Genomic DNA, 25000 nt, shown 5'->3' on the forward strand with positions numbered 1-25000 from the left:
GGCCCCGCCCCTCAGTGTTTCCGGGGTGGCGTCGCTCCTCAGTGTTTCCGGGGTGGCGTCGCTCCTCAGTGTTTCCGGGGTGGCGTCGCTCCTCAGTGTTTCCGGGGTGGCGTCGCTCCTCAGTGTTTCCGGGGTGGCCCCGCTCCTCAGTGTTTCCGGGGTGGCCCCGCCCCTCAGTGTTTCCGGGGTGGCCCCGCCCCTCAGTGTTTCCGGGGTGGCCCCGCCCCTCAGTGTTTCCGGGGTGGCGTCAGCGCCGCGTCTCACTTCTTCTCGCTCGGTGTCAACTCACGTAGCAAAAACAGTGTCGAAACAAACAAGACGCTGTTTACACCGAGAACAAGTCAAGGCGTCTCAGTGAGAGAGCAGCGAAGAGCGAGGGATCTGCTGCTTCATCACAACCAGATGCAGAGTGTTTGGAGTAGGCCTGCTCAACTGGCGGCCCGGGGGCCCAACGTGGACCACGTAGTGACGCAGACGGGTCCTTCAGAAATACCTTCAAGCAGCAGCAGCGGCGGCAGCAGCGGCGGCAGCAGCGGCGGCAGCAGCGGCGGCAGCAGCGGCAGCAGCAGCTTGTGAGAACATGAAGCAGGAAGCAGCGTTTCCAGAGCCCTAGATTTCAATGGAAGCAGACGATTTGAACAATTTATGATCTTAGTTTTTAAGGCTTGTCCCTCAGAATGCAGCACAACCATATCCCGTGTCCTTTGTCCCATCTTCCATGTCCCGTGTCCTTTGTCCTATGTCCCGTATCCTGTGTTCTGTGTCCCGTGTTCCTTGTCCTATGTCCTTTGTCCCGTGTCCCGTGTCCCGTGTCCTGTGTTCCTTGTTCCCTGTCGATAGCTCCTTGTCCCGCGTTCTTGTCCCGTGTCCCGTGTTCCTTGTCCTGTGTCCTATGTCCCGAGGCCCGTGTTCCATGTCCCGTGTCCCGTGTCTCATGTTCCTACCTGGGCTGCGGAGCTCCAAACCAAGTCAATCATCAAGAAACTTTGTCCAAACACGGAGGCTGACGAACAGAACATAATGAGGTCTCAGTTAGAGACGAGGCTGGAGCCAGGGAGTGTGTGTGTGTGTGTGTGTGTGTTAGTCTGTTAGTGTGTGTGTGTGTGTGTGTGTGTGTGTGTGTGTGTGTGTGTGTGTTAATCTGTAAGTGTGTGTGTGTCTTTGCTGGCTGCTCTAATGATGTGCTTACTACTTCCCATCTTGCATTTCTGCGGTGGGGTGCTGTGATTGGCTGCCGGGGGTTTTATGGAGTGTGACACACTCACTGTCTCTTACTGGAGAGAAGCCAGACCAAGCTCTTCACATGCGCCTTGCTCAAGGACACCTTGGCAAACTAGCCAGGAGGTGCCGAGGATGGAAGCACCAACCCTCCGGTCGCCAGACGACCGCTCTGCCTCCGGAGCCGCAGCCGCTCTATACAGGATGGAAGTCGTCCTCGCTGAGCAGGAAGCTGCTGCTGCTGCTGCTGCTTCACTGGAGATGAGCTGAGCTGCAGGAACATCTCAGTGAGAGCTCCCGCAGCGCTTCATGCACGTCTTGGTCGCTCCTCAGGTATGTTGATGCATCTCGTGTGAGAGGATCTAAGGTTTGGATCCAGTACATTTGAAATCAGCCCAAAAGGAGTCATACTTTCCGTGTCGAGCGGCGTTTTGTGGGAGCAGGGGTCAGTTCCTGAAGCCGGAGGATAATCTGGAGATCTTGTTTCACAGTAAATCAGATCAGATTGTGAATCTTCTTTGAAACATAATATTCGTCGGCCAGGTTTGCATCGAGCCGCAGCCTCGTGGAGGGAGCGGCTCCGGCCTCCGGCGCTGCGTGCAGCCATCTTGGTTCATATGGAACCGGTTTGATCCTGCGACGGCCCGATGGTCTGTCTGCCCTCTGGCGAGCGTCCAGATGGAGTTTGGGTTTAAGACCAACGAGTTCAGTCCCTCAGCAGGACGTGTCCGTCCTCCATGTTTCCATAGACAGGAACCTACCGTACAATATCAAATAAACCAAAGAAATACTCATTTCAGCAGAATACAGAAAATAGAAGGTATTTCAGACTGTATCAAACACAGCAGCATTAAGCGGCTCCCAACAGCGCTAGTGTGGTCAAAAGCAGGTACTGCAACTGGCGTCTGATTGGACACTCATGGAATACGTCGTAAATCCCCCCCCCCCACCCCCAAATCTCATAATTCATCATATTTTGTGGTTTGAATAAAATATATATTTCTTAATCATGCTGAGTCCATATTTTATTATTTAAATAACAACAGTCTTTATTCAGAGTCAGACTGACTGAATCTTTTTGCACATCATCATGGACGGTTTATATCAATTCTGTAAGCGTAATCTTTGAGTAACAACTATTATTATTATTATTATTATAAATAATCGCTATTATTATTATTATTATTATTATTATTATTATTATTATTATTATTACAATTATGAATAATCACTATTATTATTATTACTATTAGAAATAATTGCTATTACTATTATTATCATTATTACTATTAGAAATAATGGCTGTTATTATTATTATTACTATTTTAAATAATACCTATTATTATAATTACTATTACTATTATAAATAACAGCTATTATTATTATTATTATTATTATTATTATTACTATTATAAATAACAGCATTATTTTTATTATTATCATTAATATTGTGAATAACAGTTATTATTATTATTATTATTATTATTATTGTTATTATTATTATTATTATTATTATTATTATAACTATCATAATAGCTGTTGTTATTATTAATTTTATTATTATTAATATTATAAATGACAGCATTATTATTATTATTATCATTAATATTGTGAATAACAGTTATTATTATTATTATTATTATTATTATTATTATTATAACTATCATAATAGCTATTGTTATTATTATTATTATTATTATTATTACTATTATAAATAATAGCTTTTATTATTATTATTATTATTATTATTATTACTATTGTGAATAACAGCTGAGGTGTCTCTCATTAATTTAATTACTAAAATAATTAGCCACTCCGATCATTATCCTGTTGTTGTTGTTGTTGTTGTTGTTTGTTCTGCGTGCATCAGTCGGGCTCTCGCTGTAATTACTGTTGCAGTGCGATGGAGTCCCACAGCGAGAGATGAGAGGCAGCTGCTAATCTGCAGCACACATGGTTATTCACCCCATCCCTCCATCCCCCATCCCTCTATCTCTCATCCCTCCACCCCTCATCCCTCCATCCCTCCATCCCCCATCCCTCATCCCTCCATCCCTCCATCCCCCATCCCTCATCCCTCCATCCCTCCATCCCCCATCCCTCTATCCCTCATCCCTCTATCCCTCATCCCTCCATCCCTCCATCCCTCCATCCCTCATCCCTCCATCCCTCCATCCCCCATCCCTCCATCCTCCATCCCTCCATCCCTCCATCCCTCATCCCTCCATCCCTCCATCCCTCCATCCCTCATCCCTCATCCCTCCATCCCTCCATCCCTCCATCCCTCATCCCTCCATCCCTCATCCCTCCATCCCCCATCCCTCCATCCTCCATCCCTCCATCCCTTCATCCCTCATCCCTCCATCCCTCCATCCCTCCATCCCTCATCCCTCCATCCCTCCATCCCTCCATCCCTCCATCCCTCATCCCTCCATCCCCATCCCTCCTTCTCTCCATCCCTCCATCCCTTCATCCCTCCATCCCCCATCCCTCCATCCCTCCATCCCCCATCCCTCCATCCCTCCATCCCCCATCCCTCCATCCCCCATCCCTCCTCCCACCTCCCTCCTCCCTCCTCCTCCCTCCCTCCTCCTTCTTCCTCCCTCCTCCCACCTCCCTCCCTCCTCCTTCCAACTCCCTCCCTCCTCCTTCCACCTCCTGCCTTCCGCCCCATTCTCTCCCCAATCTCTGTGGGATGGAAATGAGGTTGGCTCCCCTCGCTGAGGCCCAGGGCTCCCAGGCCGGGTGGAGGGGATTGGGGTCGGGCAGGGGGGGACGGGGCTCCGGGCGGGGGGCCGGGTGGGGGTCCGGGGCGGGGGTCCGGGCGGAGGGATGGGGGTCCGGGTGGGTGGCTGGGTGACGGAGGAGGAGGTGGAGTTTCTCTCTCCAGGTCTCTCCATTGATGGGAGATTACAGCGTCGCTGGCCAGAGGATTATTCTCGTTGTTATCCTATTACAGCGTAATGGCGGCAATTTTCTGCTTTGGAATTTGGACGATTCCGAGCGGAAATTCTGCCAAAATGTTCCTGAATCGAGCGTTTATCACCAACAGTTTGCTGCAATGAGCTGAGAGGAGATCTGTGTGAGTTTTCCCAGAGATCCTTCAGTTCCTGGTGTCAGATCCAGGAGCAGATGGAGGAGGATGGAGGAACGTTCAGATAAAGACGGTGGCAGCGCCCAAGGATTCAAGCTTCCATTCCTCTTGAAATCACAATTCCTCAGCGTCACGTGTGGAATTCTTGGGATTTTGGGGTTTTCATATTCCCCTCCGCCAGACGGCAGCGACGGCTCCTTTCTTTCTCTTTTCACCGTAATGCTCTTAACGGGTCATTAAGCTTCTTCTGCAGCTTTAACACCCAGTGTCTTCCTCCTCTGATTAGTGACACTTTAATAAAGTCGTTTAAAGTTCAGTCGACTGAATTTTCCACCTTTTCTGCTGTTGCTATGGAAACAGGGAAGCCACCGCCATTCAAGCCCCAACGCCATCTTTTAAATGCAAATCCCTTTAAGAGAAACTGTGTAATTGTGGTGGAGGCTGCCAGCGCCGGTTCAGCCTCTTCTTCATGTGACAGCGATGGACTGAGCCGCTCCTCAAGGCGTGACAACAGCTTGGCAACCTTCAACTCCTCTCACATGGGCCCATGGGCACAAAGGCAGTCTTCTTTCCACTCCATTGGGTCAGAAGGCTGAAGTTAAATGTTTGCTAGAAAATTTTCTTAGCATTCCCGACATCTTTCTTCTTCTTCTTCTTCTTCTTCTTCTTCTTCTTCTTCTTCTTCTTCTTCTCCTTCTTTTTCACCGCGTGCAGGGAAGCCAGGAAAACTGTGTCGAATCGGCCACAATCAAATCATTTACTCTGAGACGTCCGAGTCTCCTCAGCAACATGTGGGAAAACTCTCTCTCTCTCTCTCTTTCTTTCATTCATTCTCTCTTGCTTTTTCTGTCTCTTCTCTCGCTTTCCCTCAGTCTCTTTTCCTTTTTCTCTCTTTCGATTTCTGTCGCTTCTTCTCTAATTGCTGCCATCTCTCTCTCTCTCTCTCTCTCTCTTGCTCTCTCTCCCTCTCTCTCTCTCTCTCCCTCCCTCCCCCTCTCTCTCTCTCCCTCCCTCCCCCTCTCTCTCTCTCCATCTCCCCCTCTCTCTCCCTCTCTCTCTCTCTCTCCCTCCCTCCCCCTCTCTCTCTCTCCATCTCCCCCTCTCTCTCCCTCTCTCTCTCTCTCTCCCTCCCTCCCCCTCTCTCTCCCTCCCTCCCCCTCTCTCTCTCTCCATCTCCCCCTCTCTCTCCCTCTCTCTCTCTCTCTCCCTCCCTCCCCCTCTCTCTCTCTCCATCTCCCCCTCTCTCTCCCTCTCTCTCTCTCTCTCCCTCCCTCCCCCTCTCTCTCCCTCCCTCCCCCTCTCTCTCTCTCCATCTCCCCCTCTCTCTCTCTCTCTCTCTCTTTCTCTCTCTTCTTCTGTATTGAAGTTATAGCTGTCACCCTCTCCAGGAGGGGGGAGGGTGTGCAGGTCATTGACTTGATTTTCATGGGAAGGCTGATTCCCTCATTCAGGCTGATCGCTGCAGTATTGACAGAGTCCTTTAGGGCGGTGGGAGGCGGGGGAGGGTGGGGGAGGCCGGGGGGGAGGCGAGCACGCCGCCCTCATTGTGCGCTCGCTTTGCCCAGGAAAAACAAGAGTCTCCGGGAGACAAAGCTGTGAAAGGAACAGTAGCCCCTGTGTCCCCTTCCTGCGACGGGGTTTGTGTCTCCCATTCTGCCCTCAAGTGCCTCCCCCACCCTCTCCACCCACTCTGCTCCTCCCACCCCTTCTCCACCCTCAAGTGGTTTCAGAGGTGTTTGCTGTTTCGTCCCCTGACCTCCGCTTCCTTCTTGTTCCGCCGTCCGCGGCTGCCGCCCGCTTCTTGTCTTCGCTCGCCGGAGAGTGCTCGGGGCCGCCGCTCGGGGCCGCCGCTCGGGGCCGCCGCTCGGGGCCGCCGCTCGGGGCCGCCGCTCGGGGCTGCCGCTCGGGGCCGCGGTGCCCCAATGCCGCCGGATGCCGGAGTTGATGGGTCACGCTGTTTGCAGCGTCTCCTTGAAGCGAGGGCCGGACATAGCGGGGGCCGTCCATCCCATCATCATGGCCCTCAGCAGCTGAGGCAGCGTCGATACCCGATGAAGCAGTCGTCAACATCATCCTGTCAAAGGCATCGGCCCTCGGCGCCGTCATCTCAGACTCAGATCAGTCTGGAGACTCAGGGAGTAAACTGATAAACAGGAGGTGTTAGGTGATTAGAGGAGAGGGTGGAGGAGAAGAGCAGATGACGGAGGAGAAGAGGACTCTTTCATAGGGAGGTTAACCACCACGTGTCCTGGCAGGAGGAAAGAGGAATACAAGCATGACGTTTGACCTCTGACCCCTGCTAACCCGGCTTGTAACCCTCCTCAGTGCTCTTTTGACCTCTGACCTTCGGGCTCCTGGGCCGACCCTCCGTCACGTCCAGAGGAGACGTGACGACGTCTCAATGGATGAAGTTTTATCCTTTTTATTATCACAACGTTGGAAGGATCTGGAATGAAAGTCAAAGGAACAAGTCCTTTCAAAAGCCTTTATCCTTCATGAACATTCTTCTTCCTTCCTTTCTCTCTCTCTTTCTTTCTTTCTTTCTCTTTTTCCTTCTTTCCTTCTTTCTTTCTTTCTCTCCCTCTTTCTTACGCTCTCTCTTTCTTTCATTCTCTCTCTCTTTCATTATTCTCTCCATATCCCCACCCTTCCCCCACCCTCCACCCCCCTCCTCATACTGGCTTCTTTTGAAGTGAGATTTTCTGGAGAAGTGCTTTGCATCCCACCTCCTCCACCTACACCACCTACCCCACCCACCCAAATCTGTCTATTGATGTAGCAGGGACATGGTCCCTCCAATTTGGCTTGTAATGTACTGTATCAGGGAGCGCCTTCCTCCTGGTATGTGGGATTGGAAGGGCGGTCATGTGCTCCACTGATTAAAAAGTGGGTGTTGACCCGAGGTTAAACCCTGGGACGGGTGGAGAACGCAGGGAAAAGAGCAAAAGAGCAGACGGAGTTGTCCGGTGAAATGGATCACAAACTGAACTGTCCAACTTGGAGAGAAGTGAGACTCCCCTCCCCCCCAGCCCCCGAGAGGCTGAAAAACCAAGTTGGGCGAAGATAATTCCATGGAGTGACCACGCTGACGGCTCATGGCAAACACTTCTTAGTTCTCCGTCAATCCAAGATGGCTCCACCTCCCTCTCTCTTGCCCTGTATCCCCACGAGGCACGGTGGACGGTTTTCTTCCAGGGTTCGGATTAGACCGAATGCTTGCACGAGTCCGGTTCTCGGGGCGATGGGGTCGGGCGGGTCGGAGGCGGGCGCTGTGGCGGCACCACCTGGGACCGAGGGGATCATGTGTTGCCGGGCAGAGATGTCCCAAACCCAGGCAGCCTTTGTTGACTTCAAAGGGAAGTCTGGCCATTTATTTCCACCATTAGCTGCCGCGATGACTCGGATGAAACAATGAAGGACAGGATAAGTGGAATGAGAGTCATGAAGCGCCGCACATCTGCTAAGCCACAGCTCCTTCCCTCCTCGCGCCCGTTGACTACACCGCACTGGAAGCTCTTTTCGCGGGATTTCCGCTTTCCCTGCGACAATTAATTGAGGGCTGCTGTCCTTCCTGGCAGAGCTGAGCCATTCTGATGTATAACTTAACCAGCTGAGCCGGTCTCGCTCCGGCAATCAGATGTGACTGTGTAGTACGTTTCATTTGGAAAAAGTGCCTCAAGGAATCCTTTCTTTTACTTAAATTGGCGCATGGGGCCCAGATCGGAAACTTTGTCTCTGCCAAATTGGCGGCAGACAAAGTCACAATTCACTGCGTCTAATGGCGTGACAGTAGCCATATCAAAATGTAACGACCTTTGTTCCCGAAAAGAAGATGTCTCAATGGCGTCTTTGTGGCCCGATCTGTCAGTCAGCGTCCAGTGAAAAGCATAACCAATTGAGATAAGTGGAATTAATGAGTGAATTTTATCCCGAGGCCCGAGCCGCCTCCGTCTTTGTCGGTTGAAGTGAACGCTCCTCACCGCTGCGCTTTGGCCAAAATCTCAGAGGCCGTCAGGTAATTCCCAGGAATTTCAACTTGTTTGGCGAAGAGAAAAAAACATTTTCTTCCCATTCTATCCATCTGTGAATGTTGAATTCATCAGCTCACGTCGTCGTTCAGAAAAGATGTCTCCGATCCTGAGAAATTTTTAAAGGGGAAGGAGGCGTCGCCGCTCCGGCCGCACCGCCTGCTTGACGGAGGCCGTGGTGCCGCACCGCTCTTAAAGTTTAGTCTGAGGAGCACCGTCTATTAGCGCCTCGTGTTTCCATTGGTGGAGAGAATAAACAGCGCTTGGATTTCCACTCGGTTCCAGAGCAGCTTGGCCTCATCATTTATTTTCTCCGTCTTCTTCAGAAATATCCATGTTTTGTTTACCTCCTGTTTATATTCTCATCTTGCTTAAATGTCGCTTCCATCTTTGCTTCTTATCTTTGTGACCTTCCAGCTTCGTCAGAGGGATGAGAGTGGATCCCCAGACGGTCGGCGCTGCTCTGCTCTTTAGGGCCTTGACTGAGATGGATTTGATAACTTTCTTTAAACTGCTGGCAGATTAGGCCCGGTTTAGTGTTTGTTTTTGAAGCATGACTTTGTGCACGTGTGTGTTGAGGTTCCTGCGTGTGCACGGCAGCAGGCCTTGTGGGCGTGTCTGAGTATGATGTCCATACCTGCCGTTTCATTTGTACAGGACAGGGTTCAAGTCATTTGGTTGTACAGCATGAATCTCTTTGTGTTTGGCTGATGTTTTGTGCTGCCTGCATGTGGATAAGGTTTTGTTGGGGTTCGGGGGTCCCGGTGGAGGAAGGGGGTCGGACCCCCTGGGGCCCCGGAGAAGAGCAGATAAAAGCTTTCTGTGAGAGAGTCTACGACCTTTAGCGGATTTCCACGGCCGTGAAAGGCGAGTGTGATAATTCGGTGAGAATCCTCCACCGGTGGTCCACCCCCTCCGTTGCATCCCATAATAACTATTTTAGTAATGAAGGGAGCGGAGGAGACGATGTGAGGCCTCTCGCTCTTCTCACCTCCATCTGGTGAGGAGAGGTTTAATGGATTGTGAGGAGACAAGTCCACGTCCAGCAGTAGATAAGGGCTCATACTGCGTCGCTCAGTGATGGAATCCATCGATAGAGCAGAGAGAGCAGGTAGAGCAGATGGAGCAGATGGAGCAGATGGAGCAGATAGAACAGATGGAGCAGATGGAGCAGATGGAGCAGATGGAGCAGATGGAGCAGATGGAGCAGGTAGAGCAGATAGAGCAGATGGAGAAGATAGAGCAGATGGAGCAGGTAGAGCAAATAGAGCAGATGGAGCAGACGGAGCTGATGGAGTAATAAAGGCCAAACCCCTGAATGGGGGGTTCTGCGTTGTGTGGATGTGTTTGCAGCCTGGACCTAGGGGACCACAACTCCTCCACCCGGGGGGGGGGGGTGGCGGTGGCGGTGGTGGCAGTGGTGGGGCAGCGGGTGGTGTTCCCGTGGTGCGCTGGGCTCCGTCTTCATGGTGACGATTCCTTCTTCAGTTACTTTATTTATGAAACAGTGTTGGATTCAGCTGGTGGTGCTGGTGCTGCTGGTGCTGCTGGTGCCGGTGCTGCTGGTGTTGGTGGTGGTGCTGCTGGTGATGCTGGTGCTGCTGGTGGTGCTGCTGCTGGTGGTGCTGCTCCCTGCGAGGCCCCGCCTCTTGCAGCTGATTTCCAGGCAGGCGGAGCCCGGGCAGCCTGTCATGGCTGCACGGGGGGGAGGGTTTGATTCCTTCTGAAACTTTCTATCAAACGGCAAATGAAGCAGAGACACGTGACATGTGCTGAGCTGCTGCTTCTCCACCCTTCACCTCCATCACTGTGTGGTTCTGAGCACAACTCTCCACCTGTTCTCCAAATTGACATGATCATGTAATAATATCATCAAATGTTTATTTATGATTAACAAGGTTTCTCACCTGGAGGCTCAGGAAATAAATCAAGTTTTCTTAAAATGACATTTGAATCCCAAAGGAAGTAGCGTCTCAGATCCACTTCCTGTCTCCGTTACCTCCACCCTCCATGTCAACACCTCCCATCTGAGAACATCACAGAAGAAGGAGAAGAAGAGACACAGTGAAGCCTTCACAATGTTATGGAATCAGTGTTTTAGAGGGAGGAGGATGAAGCTTTGACCAAGTTTTTGGTTCATCTGACGTTTCAACATCTGGAGACTGTAAAACGAAGCTTCTCTCGCCCTCTCTCTCTCTCTCTTTATCTCTCTTTTGTTTTTTGTTGTTCATTTTCTCTCTATTCTGTCTCCACTTTTCTCTCTATCACACAATTTTCTCTTTTCTCTTTCTTCTTATCTCTCTAAAACATTCCTGCTGGATTCTCAATGCTCAATACTCTTCTTTCTTTCTCTCTTTCTTTCCTTCTTTTTCTTTCTTTCTTTCTTTCCTTCTTTTTCTTTCTTTCTTTCTTTCCTTCTTTTTCTTTCTTTCTTTCTTTCTTTCCTTCTTTTTCTTTCTTTCTTTCTGCTCTGGACCAGTAGCTCTGCATCTAGAGCTTCAGATTCGAGCATCCTTTACAGAAGGGGTCGTCATTTGAGCCCGACCAATGGCAGATTTTTGGGTTCAATCCTGATTTTGGAGAGTCCTAGCCCACCTCACCTAGCCCACTGATTACCAATGTTTGACCGACATTTTGTCAAAAACTGCAAAATTTTATAATTTATTTGAGAAACGTGTATTGTAATAAAGTTTCTATATTTGAGAATATTTAACTTATAAGAAAACATATAAATACAAATAAACACACAAAGAATGTTTTGATGGATGAAAAATGTAAAACATTTTTTTTTCCAAGTTCCAGTGAATGCATCATCAATTCCGAAACAAATTAGTTTTCGGAGCCGTGTTTTAACACGAGTGTTAACAAACATAGATGGATTTGAAATGCGTAGTCCGACTTCTGCCTTTATTATGGTGAGTAACTTAAAAGTAGTGGAAAATAGACAAGTACAGTACAAATAATGTATTTTTTGTTCATTATACTTATTTAAAGATCAGGTCACATCGGCTGCATAACTGCTGATCCCGATGTGGTCACAAAAGTCAAATATTGACTGAATATCGGCCAAACCGATATATCAGTCGGGCTCGAGTTGTTGTGGTTATAGTTGACATCACTTCCTGTTGCTTCTCGGCCAATCACAGCAGAGCTTACAATAGACGGACTTCGTCCCCACACACACACACACTCACACACTCACACACACACACACACATTCACACACACTCACACACACTCACACACACACACACACACACACACACACACACACACACACACACACACACACACACATTCACACACACACACACACACACACTCACACACACACACACACACACACACACACACACACACACACACACACACACACACACACACACACACACACACACACTTTGCTGTTTGATGAGCTACACAATTGATGTTAAGGATTCAGTAATGAAATCATCTTTTCCAGTCGATGGTGATTCCTGGCAGAAAATCTCACATTTTTGCCACAAAACTGATTCACGGTCATGAAACGCAGTCCGTTGAAATGAGGCCGAGTTGTGTTTCCTTCTAAATGTGGACACTGGAAAAGATTAAATTAGTGTCAATAGTGGTTTAATGATCTCATTTGTATTCGTGTCGGAGGTCATTATGGACAACGTGTTGAGAGCTGTAAATCCCGGTTGCACTGATGGAATGTGTGGAAAAGGATGAAGCTCAGCAGGAGTTTGAACACGGGACATTCTCCATCTTTTGGTGGTGAACTCTGAAGACAGGATTTGGTTCTTTCACTCTGTGTTCACTCTGCGGTTTTATCTTTGGAAGGTCTATGTTCTATGTCCGGTCCTTCCATGTCCGGTCCTTCCATGTCTGGTCCATGTCCGGTCCTTCCATGTCCGGTCCCTCCATGTCCAGTCCTTCCATGTCCGGTCCTTCCATGTCTGGTCCATGTCCGGTCCTTCCATGTCTGGTCCATGTCCGGTCCTTCCATGTCCGGTCCCTCCATGTCCGGTCCTTCCATGTCTGGTCCATGTCCGGTCCTTCCGTGTCGGGTCCAGACTGGACCCGAGCTTCAACGTCGGCGTAACATCTCAGGAACAACAAGAGAAGAGAAGCAGGTTTCACACTGAGTAGCATCAGTCTGTTGGACTGCCTTCAAACTGGGGGGTTTGCCAACGGCAACATGGAGGGAGCCTGAGGCAGAGGAGTCTCTTCTGGAAGGGATTAGACCTCTGTGGACTCTTTGCTGAACTCAGCTGAACACAAGATGGCTGTCACTGACGGGAGCGGTCCGTCTGTAAAACTGCCTGTGAGATATGTGGCCCTGTATCACCACGTTACCTCGTAAAAGCAAACCTACCGCCCGCTGTGCATTTTGGGTAAAGGTTTCATCATGTCTGTATATACTGTACTTGGTCTTTAGTTTGACTTACAGAAGATAAACTGGGTTGCTGCGTTGGGGTGTAAACCCGCAGCAGGAGGGTGAAGTGTAGGTGAGATAATGCAGACGGCGTCAGGTCTTAGATTACTGCTGCAGCGCGCTGAGTGATTCATCGGGAGGTTATCTTAATGCTTTACACAGCGGGAGATAACACTCCCACACTCTCATGATTTCACTGTTTCCATGCTGCACTCTTCTATCTGCAGCCTTCAAACATTTAAATTATCAGCTCTCGTCATTTGCTATTCCTGCAGCTCTGTAGGCTCTGCACCCAGTGAACCGGGTTCTTCCCAAACGGACACTCTGTTGGTAATAGGAGGGCCGCTGGTTCGATCCCCGGCTCCTCCTGGTAGACACTGTCCCCTAACCGCTCCCGATGAGTAAAATTGTGACCTTGCATGGCTGCCTCCTGCATCGATATCTGATGTAGCAGCATTACACCATATTCACTTTCAATTCTATTCTATTTAAGAAAGAACAAGGCAGCACGGTGGCTCAGTGGTTAACACTGTTACTTCAAACAAGAAGGTCCTGTCTTTGAATCCCAGAAGTCCCAGGTCTGTGTGGAGTTTGCATGCTCTCCCCGTGTTTGTGTGGGTTTCCTCCGGTTTTCTCCCACCATCAAGACATGTATGTATAGATCTGTAACTGGTCCCCGGGCGCTGCACCGCGGCTGCCCACTGCTCCTCGGTTCAGGATGGGTCAAATGCAGAGGATTCTTTGTGTTGTAGCCCACTTGTACAATGACAATAAAGAGATATCTTGTTCTCCAGACAGTACACTGGTCTCAAACACCAAACAATATTGTTATATGCTCCAAAGAGAAAGAGAAAAACAGCCCTAGCAGTTATCTTCTCAACCTTGATCAAACTCTAATGAACTTCTGCAGAAACGTCACATCTTAGAATCATCTTAATCAGATGATGCGTCATCCTCTTCTGTCTCGCAGCTCCCACAAACGTGTTCTCCAAAACCCAAATGTCCTCGTTCACACTGACAGACATCGTCCATTAGAGCCAGTGCTGTCCAGCTTTAAACAAAGACAACGCTGCTCTAATGGCCTCCCCAGCTGCCGCCGCTCTAATTGCAGAGTTTCTGTCTTTGCGGACATGATGGATTCCCGTGAACAGTTGTGGATGAGACGACGTGAGCTGGACTCAGGTTAGCGCACACATGCTAACATCTATCACTGCCCATTTTTTGAGAAATTGTTTCCTTTTCCAAACACAGCTGCCTGCTCAGCTCGGGCCCCTGTTCCTCTTCCCTTCCCTCCCTCCCTGAACCCAAGAAAAGGAGGACATAACAGAGGAACATAAGCGTCACATCCCACCTGACATGGCTCAGTAGTGCATGCAGAGGTCAGCAGAAGGCTGAGTCCCCCACGTGTTCAGAGACACCGTGAGGTTCAGAAACAGATCAATTCACTTCATTTTACATTTTCAAACTTTTATCAGTATTTGAAGGACATAACTTCAGTCTTTCTTGGGAGAAGCAACGTGACACTTGAGATGAAGTTCAGGGGTCGCAAAGCACAGGTCTCATCTGTGAGACGATTTGATTGACAGGGGTAGTAGCTCAGGCAGTAGAGAGGATCATCTAGTGAGCAGAAAGTTACAGGTTCAATCCCCAGCTCTACCTGATAGTGTGCTGATGTGTCCTTCAGCAAAGACTCTTGACCCTGAACTTAAAATAGATGTACGGTGGTGGTGACATGAACAGAAACCCTTCTCTCAAGAAATGGGACTGCTGCTAGGACAACAATAAATTCTGCCCGTTGGTGTCATGATGTTTTAAAGAGTTTCAGAATATTCTCCTGCTTGGATATCTAAAGCAGCATCAGTCCTCCTGCTTGTGACGCCTCTGAGTCTCAGTCTATTATTCTTCATGGACCTTCATGGACCTTCACGTCACCTTCACGTCAACTTCATGAACCTTCACGTAACCTTCATGAACCTTTATGAACCTCCATGAACCTTCATGTAACCTTCATGAACCTTCACGTAATCTTCATGTAACCTTCATGTAACCTTCATGAACCTTCAAGTAATATTCATGTAACCTTCATGAACCTTCACGTAATCTTCATGTAACCTTCATGAACCTTCGCGTAACCTTCATGAACCTTCACGTAACCTTCACGTAACCTTCATGTAACCTTCATGAACCTTCATGTAATGTGGGACGCCTGCTTCACATCCATAGCTGAATACATTCACACTTTGATTATCTTTGGTGCAGCTGCTTTGTACTGTTAGCAGCATGACTCCAGCAGCAGCATGTAAAGTGCCTTGCTAAAGAGCACCCCATAGTGTCACATCATTTACACCTCCAAGCTTCTTGCGGAACTGTCTCGTCACACTATCTAACCGAGCAGACTTTCCTCACCCTCAGCTCACAGAGCAGCCGTCGTGGCCGTGGGATTACGGCTAAACCTTCTCACGCCACAACAAAAGCCTCCGTTGCATTTGGTGTTTGTTTCACGTGAACTTGTTTGGCTTTCTAGTAATGCGACCCGTCTTAAAAGGTCCCCAGCAAGCTGCCCGGGCGGTGCACGCCTGTGGACGTTCCATTGGTTGACCTTAATCTGGATTTGTTGATTAGCATTCCCTGGATTAGCAACTTGCTGTTCAATTGAACATCATGCAGCTCAATGGGTTTGAATCGAGCGTTTGAGGGAGTCGGTGGGAGTCCTGCAGCTCCGTGCTCCTCCACATTCAAACCCACTGGGACAAGGAGGCTATTTCCAGCTCCAGGGTCTGAGGGAAACCCAGCAACAGGTGCTAACAGGCGCTCAGGGAGGCAGGACCTCGCCATCCTGTGACCAGAAGGCTGATGCTTCAAATATAAAATAAATATGAAAATATGAAGCATGTAGTTAGGGACAAGCTCCATCAAATATAATGATTTCCTTTTACAAAAACCTCAATACAATACTTTGGGAATGACTATTGGTGCTTTTGTCACATATTTACACACAGCAAATATTGTATCAGTAACGTGCACATTCTGACCGTCGGTTCAAACAGTCTACGAAGTTGGGAAAACTCCTTAAAGACAACATTCAACTACATCACCATGTTACCACAACCAGGATCCCAGAGCAGATCAGAATATTGACTTTTAATTGGTAAATGGTCCAGCCCTGGGCTCCAGGTGTGAAGCTCCGTTTCCATGGAGTTTCTCGCGCCTGATGAAAACTACAGTGTGGGAAAGAAAGTCTCTGTGGCGGAGCCCGCTGCTAATTTTCACTCTGAGCTCTGGAATGTACAGTAGCTTTTTATTGAGTTAGAAATGTTTTTTTTCTGTATTTATATATAGTCTCCGACTGCGGAGCCCCAGAAGTGAATTCACATGAAACCCAAGCCCATGTCGGAGGTATCCCAAACGAAAGAAGAGACTTCTCATGCAGTGGAAAAATAGAGACCGGCTTTAAGAGAGAGAGAGCGGGGGGTGGGGGTGAGACAGGCTTTATAGAGGATGGAGACAGGTTACTATAAAAGAAAAGCTTTGGAACAGCTGAGAGAGAAAGTCAGATAAAGGGAAGGTAATGACAGAGACATGGACAAAGAGAGAAGGAGAGACGGGTAGAGAGAAAGACACCGGTGTGGGTGGAGGATTGTTCCCACAACCAGCGGGTGGAGACAGGAGGCCTGATTGACTTTAAAGCTTTATACCTCTTTTCCTCCCTCGTTCACTTCAGAGCTTTATTGGCGCCGTAAAGTTTCCATTCCGCTCTGCTGCAGATCCACGCAGAGAGTTAGACTGATAATGACATTTAATAATAATTAGACCATAATAACAAAATCAAACAGATGATACACGTAGTGGAGAAGGAAGCTGACGGTGAGTCACTGAAGAGAAACAAACACTGAGTCACTGAAAAGAAACAAACAACAACACACTCAGAAATCAACCAGTCAAAACAAAGTCAATAAATAGCAACGCAAACATCATGAATAATAATACAAACAACAACACACTCAGAACAACACAAACAGAGAGAGTCCTCATCTTCGTCTTCATCCTCGTCCTCGTCTTTGTCCTCGTCCTTGTCCTCGTCTTCGTCCTCGTCTTCGTCCTCGTCTTTGTCCTCGTCTTCGTCCTCGTCTTTGTCCTCGTCTTCGTCCTCGTCTTCATCCTCGTATTCGCCCTCGTCCTCGTCTTCGTCCTCGTCTTCGTCCTTATCTTCGTCCTCGTCCTCGTCTTCGTCTTCGTCCTCGTCCTCATCTTCGTCTTCGTCCTCATCTTCGTCCCCGTCTCCGTCTTCATCTTCGTCTTCGTCCTCATCTTCGTCCCCGTCTCCGTCTTCGTCCTCGTCTTCGTCCCTCGTCTTCATCCTCGTCTTCGTCCTCATCCTCGTCTTCGTCCTGGTCTTCGTCTTCATCCTCATCCTCGTCTTCGTCCTCGTCTTTGTCTTCGTCTTCGTCCTCGTCTTTGTCCTAATTTTCGTCCTCGTATTGGTCTTTGTCTTTGTCCTCATCTTTGTCTTTGTCTTCGTCTTCGTCCTCGTCCTCGTCTTTGTCCTCGTCTTTGTCTTCGTCCTTGGTTTTTTTTCACGGTAAAATTGTGGGAATTGGCAAAAGTAAGCCTGATGACATCACTTCCTGTCACAACACACATGCTGCATCGAACTGAAAGTAGAAATATTTAAATGCTCAACTTTTTTATTTCCTGGACATCAAGGACCACCACAAAATTTTGCTTTTTCTTGGCTCCGGTCATCTGGCCTGAGGAGCGTCCAGATGGAGCATCCTGACAGAGCATCCTGACGGAGCGTCCCTGACGGAGAGCGTCCTGACGGTGCGCGTCCTGACGGAGCGATTCCTGACGGAGAGCATCCTGGCAGAGAGCGTCCTGACGGAGCGCGTCCTGGCGGAGAACGTCCTGACGGAGTGTCCTGACCGACAGTCGTGATAGAAAGCATCCTGACGGAGAGCATCCTGACCGAGCGTCCTGACGGAGTGTCCTCACGGAGCGTCCTGACGGAGCATCAGGACGGGTGGCGTTCAGTTGAAATGTAGAAAGGCGTGGAAGGTGTAGATCAGCAGGAGGAGCATCTTGATTTGTGTCTTTCGGTTGATCGGTATTGCCGTGGCAGCAGAGCTGAGTCGTGTTGCATGATGACAACGTTGTTTTTTCTTCTTGATGTTGGAACCATCAGGGTGTTTCCAGTGTCGTCTGGACCTTCGCGAGCCTCCGCCCTCGCTCCGAAGGTGGAGGCTGTTTGGAGTGAAAGGTGTCAGAACAGCCTGGTTCCTCCGTCCTGCTCTGACCTCCGCTCCCGCGCTTCACCAGCACAGAGGAACTAATCGCCGCCTTCTGACCCCGAGCTGCAGAGAAAAGCCGAAGGAGCGGTGGAAAGGCGGAGGCGACGGAGAGGGAGAAGGGCGGCGGCGGGAAGGTTCCTGAAAGCAGGATGGAGATGGATTGTCTCCGGGCCTTTCAGCTCCGGTCGAGCGGCTGTGAAGCCAAACGACCCGTGAGTCGGATTCCGGAACATTTCCTTTATGTGTCGGAGAATCTGCAGGAGTCAGGGCGGATGGCGCCCTGAGCTCTGAGCTCTGATTGGCTGAGAGGAATTTCCCTTCATTAATGGGGGATTCCACCCATTTTCCCATTAAAATGACCTGAACTATGACCCAACCCCACCCCAGTTGTCCTGTGTATAGAACCACTTCCTCCACCTCTCTGTCTCTGAGACCAGGATCAGGCTGTTTGGCTCTTCGGTTGTAGACACTTTGTGGTGGTGTTCTGTCAACAGTGCAAAGTTAGAAGGAGACATATTTTACTCCTTTCCAACTTTGGGTGTAGAAAGATGCTGCCAGCGTCTATATATGAAGCATTGTCAACCACTGAATACTTTGAAGCTCGAGTTTCTGGGTGAGTTGGGACAGGGAAGGTGGAAGTCCACATAAGGGCATTTATGTCACAGCTTGGGGGTGTGGCCAAAGACGGGCCGTCCCAAAAGTGGAGGAAGCGCTTCTATACACAGAAAAACCCAGGGTATCTTTGCGGCCATTTTAAAGCTGGAAATGGGTGGAATTGCCCTTTAGACGGTGACATCGTAAACACTATGAAACTGATTGGTTCTTGGAAATGAGCAGAAACATCTGGAACATTCATTGGTTCAGACCTTTCCACAAAGCTTCTGGTGGCGACACATGGACGCGTGAGGGGGTCGCGGGAAACGCAGCGTGGGCCATGACGTCCGGAGGCTGAAGTGACGTCGTGCTCTGATGATCTTCTCTTGGAGCTTCAGACTCTGAAGGTTCTTTCAGTTCTAACGTCCAGAAGGTCCCACGGCTCCGCCCGCACCACGGTGGGAACACAAATGGAGGCTTAATTAAGATGGATGGCACCTCCACAAGGCCATCCCATGATTATAAGAGACTGTTGTGCATGGAAGAGTGTGTGTGTGTGTGTGTGTGTGTGTGTGTGTGTGTGTTGTGTGTGTGTGTGTGTGTGTGTGTGTGTGTGTGTGTGTGTGTGTGTGTGTGTGTGTGTGTGTGTGTGTGTGTGTGTGTGTGTGTGTGTGCGCAGTAGTTGCTCGCTAATCAGGAAGGATTGCAGTGGCTCTCCACGACTCCCAGGCTGTTTAACTGGCTCAGAGGGAGGTCACACACACACACACACACAAACACACGTGCACACACACACACACACACACACACACACACACACAAACACACAAACACACATGCACACATGCACACACACACACACACACACACACACACACATGCACACATGCACACACACATGCACACACACACACACACACAAACACACATGCACACACACACATACACACACACACGCACGCACACACACTCATACATACACATACATACACACACACACACACAGTCCCATTCTCTGTGTTTTAGTCATTCCTTCACATAAACAGCAGGCTGCAGGAGGTCTGGATGCCTTCACACACCAAGACTGGTCTGCTTTGGATTAAATCTGCTGCACACACACACACACACACACACACGCACACACACACACACACACTGTGTCCTTTTCCTCTGCTCACCCGTGTTAAATGAAGAATGTAGTTTTATCTTCACTCACCACAGATCCGTCTGTTGCAGGTCAAATCCTAAATGGAATAAAACACTTTGAGCAAGGCACTAAAACCTAAATAAATGTAGTTTCAGTTTCAGTGGATCGTTTCTTTAACGTCTTAACAACATGGTCATCTGGTGGAATCATTTAAAAGTTTTGTAAAGCTCTCTGCTTCTTAAATGGATTCAAGCCCATGACCCTGACATGGACAGGACCCTGACATGGACAGGACTCTGACATGGACAGGACCCTGACATGGACAGGACCCTGACATGGACAGGACTCTTGTTGGACCTTGTAAGACGCTGATCTGGTTCCACTACGTTGAGTTTAGAACCAGTGAGATCCTGGATCCTTCTCCTCATGTTTCTGCCGTTTGTAAAATGTTGCACAAAAGTCTTCAGGAAGAGATTAGCGTCAGATCCACTGGGACTTCAGCTCAGTTTGCCATAGGTTTCCTTAAAGGAGAACTCCAGTGTTTTTTAACCCAAACCTTATTTTTCCATCATTTGTCCCTCCATATTGGTCCGGTATCAGAGAATCCATCGTCAAAATAAACAAAAAGTCAATTGAAACTTAAGACTGAAAGTTCATTAAGGGCTCCAACATCTTTAATGTGGCCCATACATGAATAATAAAAAGAATAATTCATCGGGTTGTCTGAGTGAGAACTGGGTTAAAGTGGAACCCAGAGAGCGCTGCACTGTTTACTGGGTTAGTGGGCTTTCTTACTAGTTTCGGTTGTTCTTCGGGTGGGGGTTTGGGTGGGGGTTTTGTGGGGGCTTGGGGGTTTTGGGGTTGGAGCCTATTCCAGCGTTTCTTTTCTTCCGCGGTCGGCCGGTTTTCAATGTGGTAATTGAAGGTAATAAGGCAGCGCAGGATAAGTGATAACTGGGTGTAGTCACGCAGGCCGGTGGCTCCAACATGGCGTCCGGGAGACGCTGCCTGGCGTCCTTCCAGTCCTCAAGGAGCCCCGAAAAGACAGACAGCTGATAAAAGAAAAGACTCGGTCTTCAAAGCATACTTTTTGCAAATAGCCTTATTATTTTGTTGTTGTGTTTCTTTTTTTACCTTTCATCTCACGAGAAGGAGAAATAGTTGTTTTGATCTCGTCTAACCTTCTTTATCCTGGATTTCACTTTGTGCTGCAGTAAATAGGCGATACTAATTTTTGATGATAGCTTTGGATTGTACTCGGCTTCAAGGAGAGGTAAACAGCGTCTCCTCCATTAGCTGTACTCTGATCTCGCTCAAGGCCTAATTAAACTTTCCGTCCAACTCTCCCAGGTACCAACAACAGGGAAAAGAAATATGGAGGTTTATAGTGAAGAAGAGCTGCATTGGTGTTGCTGAGGGCCGGATGCAGGTCCATTAAAACCTACAATTCATCTTGATTTGTTTCCAGTCTCTGGTGTGCCGAGATGTGGAGAAGTCCAGAACCTCGGAAACGCTAGACCGGTCCAGACGACCCGGTGCGTTATTCCTTTTGCAGGATTATATATCCGAGCAAAAGACTCGCAGGGAACCTGGCTTGGCAGCGGCTGGAGGGTCCTGAAGAGTTCTGCTGCCGCCAAACAATCTTTTTACAGTTGGTGAAGTGCTCCTCTGAGAGGACAGTGATCCCCCTTTATTAAAACCACTCGTCCGGAGCTTGCTCTCCCTCTCTCTCTCTCCCCTGGTTGCATGAGGCCAAGGCGCTTTGTGATTATTTGCAGGCACTCCTGTTTTGTTTTATTCTCCCTCTCTCTCTCTCCCTCTCTTTCCTTTTACATGGGTTGGAGAAGGCTTTTGGGGGAGGCTTTGGGGGATACGATGCTATCCTGACGGTCCCTCGCACGGTGTGCTGGTCGGGTTTGGCCGGCGCCCAGCTTTGTCTGCTTCATCCAGGGCACATTCCCATCTCCGGCACGCTCAAATTCCTGTCTCCGGAGTGCGCACGTTTCCGTGTCTGATGACTGCGGTCGGACTATGAATTGTGCTGTAGGCATTTGCTGGACGAATTGAGCCTGCCGTGGCTGTAATTGTATTAAAACTCCCTGAAGGGAGCAGCTAATTTACACTGTCTCCTGTATTATTTACTCTACTTCCCTTTTATTCCTAAAGCACAGGGCCAAAATGTCTCTTAACCCCGGAACACACGGGTCCTTCGTTTAACGTCCCCATAAATCTGGAGCCCAAGAGCGTCCGACATTATGTCCAAACATGTCGAAGTGAGTACAAGGAGAGGTGGAGAGGGAGGTGAAGATAGAGTGAAATAAAGATGGCCTTTGTCTCAGAGTCTCAGTACTCGGAGGAAATGAATAATAATATCACCCTGTCCCATTTCGCTTTCTCCCACATAGCAGGGCATTCATTAGACGGACGGCGATCATGCCATGAGGTTTATAGATTAAGCAAGACAAACACAGGATCGGTCTGGACTCTTCTAGACAGTCGCTAATCCATTCCAGGGCTGCGGGATAACAGCTCCCTTCATACAACACACTGGCACTCCGATCGGAGCTCTGTGGCGGCTGCGATTTTCCGACGTGCGGAGAGTTAATCTAGAGCCCTGGAAGCTGGATCCTTCGCTGGAATGACGGTGGGATATTAGCGGGATGCCCTCACTAACCTCCGTAAAGGCCGCAGTGTGTAGAAGGCTTCATCGTCCTCGGTTGGCAGAGATGAGACGCTTCTGTCTGGAGACCGAATATGAGAAGGTTCTGTGATGGCTCTCGCTGTCCTTCTGGGAAAGTCAGCGCTCTCAGGCTTCATACTTCTCTGCTTCTGCTAGAACACTTTAACGCTAGTGCCAGCTTTTCCCACTGCTCTGTTCCAAAGACAGATATGCAAGAGCATTATGTGAGATGCTCCTCAAGAATTGCTTTATGCTGCCATCGATAACAATTTCAGCATTTTATTGGATTCTTCTTTTGGAATTTAATACAACTTAATCAAATGAGCGCAATCTAAGCATTCTATTAAAAACTGTCCCACAGCAAATATTCGTGTTTTTCGATCAGTTATTTCCAGTTTTCCAGGGCGTTACTCGAATTAAAAGGGCTCGATTGAGGTGCGGTGGAAGAGCGTTGTGATACCATGTTTTTCACACACTAGTGGAAAAACCCTCTTTTGGGATGATGCAACATGCAGCGTTTTAAGAGCTGGAAGTATTTGCTTCCCCTAAACCCTCGACCCCGAGTCGTCAACAGAATCTAATGAGACAAGTCATCATTTTGAGATGATTGTTCCCTGCTCATGTTTTATGGTCAGATGAGCTCAGAGCCGCTGAGGTCACCGGCTCCGGGTCAGGATGCATGCGTGTTAACAATGCAAACCTTACTCCTTTCAGTCCCAGCGTCTATGCTGTGCGCTGGGTAATGGTTTACTGTATTACTCATTTAATCCAGAGCAGAGCGCTCCTAATCAATCTGGCCTCCGCCGGCCGAGGAAAAGAAACAGAGTGAGTCACTAACTGAGAAAATATGTGCGCAGCCTATTGTGATCCAAGAATAAATGTGTTTTGTGCCAGTTGCTGCAATACGCTTGGCAGAGAAGTATGTGACATGTACGGGGCTCAGGGTGAGAACTCTCACATTCTTTATGTCTGAGGAAAACAGGAAATGCACGCGACTCTTGTCATGTTTCTACTCCGTTGAGCGTTTACAAGGCTCGGGATGTGGAAGCCATTACGCTTACCTGTCTTCAGGGTGTTTTACGTAAATGCCAGTAGTGTTCTATCTTTCTTTCTTTTAGCCGGTGAAAGGTGATGTCGGCACATCATTACTTAACTCTGATTGGATGGGACAGCCAGTTGGGCGCGATGGTTTCAAATGAAATTTCATGAGTAACGAGAGCAGCAGATTATGTGACAGAAAGTCAGTAATCCCTGTGATCCCGCGTCTCGCTGCAGCCGGAGTCAGGTTCACGCTGAGAACTTCCTTGACTCCTTTAATTTATCGTGCCTGGAGAAATGGCCTCGAATCAACCTCATGGACAAATAATCTCCATCACTTAAGGTATTATAATTGACAGAGCTCAGGAACCGCCTGACGCCTGAATCTTTCATACCTCCCCATAAATAATAAAGTCCTGGTGGCAAGTTAGCAGCAGCTGCAACGTGAAACAGCGGTTGGTGAAATTCTATCTTTTGCCGTGTAAACAAATGTGTTTCACCTGCATCGGCCTGAGCGGCGGACAGGTAGAACCACGCAATGAAGACTCTTCCTCCCTCTCTCCTCCTTCCCGTCGACCTCGCTTCTTCTCCCTCCCATTAATCTTTCACCAAAGCTCTTTGATATATTCATGTCCCGCGGGAAGACGCAAAACTGGAAGCGCAAACCGTAATTATTTCTCAAAACTGCACTTCTGCCCTAATTAGCTCCCTGCTCAGAAGTGGGCCTTGCATTATTTACACATCAAGGGGACACGCGGGGTGCAAATAAATATTCATTGTTTGTTGACTCTGCCCTGTTCCCTCGGCTCAAGCCGAGTCGAGAGCCGCTGTCGTGGGGACTTGTTTATGAAGCGTTCGCTGCTCCGGTGCCTGTTCCGCTTTCAGAATCCATACTGACACGACTCAGTCAGTGAGCGAGTAAACAGCGACCTCATTCCGACGCAGACATCCCAGATTTCACAGTAGTTTTGATGCTCGGTGATCAGATAGGTTGGAGTTATGAGGTTATCAGGCTCTCGGCCGTTAGTTAAACGCGCAGCTCCCGTTAAACACTGAACCTCATTCAGCCATCGATCAGCACCAGCGGCGTCAGACTCCTTTGCTGAGCACCAGCCGTCTTTACTGGGTCATCTTTAATGAACTGAGCTCTTGAAAAGAAGTGGCCATAAAGGAGTTCCTGCAAAGTGGATTTGCGGGGCATGTGAGCTCTGTTTTCCTGTCCGGAGCCGGTATGAATAGTCTGCTGTATCTCCCCTCCCCACCCGTCCTTGGTGGTCTCGCGGCCTTGAGGCCCATTGTCCGCCCCGCAGACCCTTAAAAGGAACTCGGGCTCCGTTCAGAAAGCATCGCCCTTTGTGGACGTCCAGGCAGCTGTTCCTTTCCCACTTCCCATTTAAGCTCAGCACCGCGTAGCAACAATATGGAGCAGCCATACAGCGCTGGGGAAGGGGGATCTTCTGCCCGCTGTGGGAATTACCATAATCACTGTCAACATTAAT

At 48.9% G+C, this 25000-nt stretch overlaps 1 protein-coding gene across 1 annotated transcript in view; it reads left to right on the forward strand.

Moving 5' to 3' along the window:
• The window catches only part of fat4 (FAT atypical cadherin 4), an 81167-nt gene that overhangs the window by 10161 nt on the left and 46006 nt on the right, over positions 1-25000 (forward strand). The window lies entirely within an intron of this gene.

Source organism: Zeus faber (genome assembly GCF_960531495.2).
Source record: "Zeus faber genome assembly, chromosome: 10".
Lineage (NCBI taxonomy): Eukaryota > Metazoa > Chordata > Actinopteri > Zeiformes > Zeidae > Zeus > Zeus faber.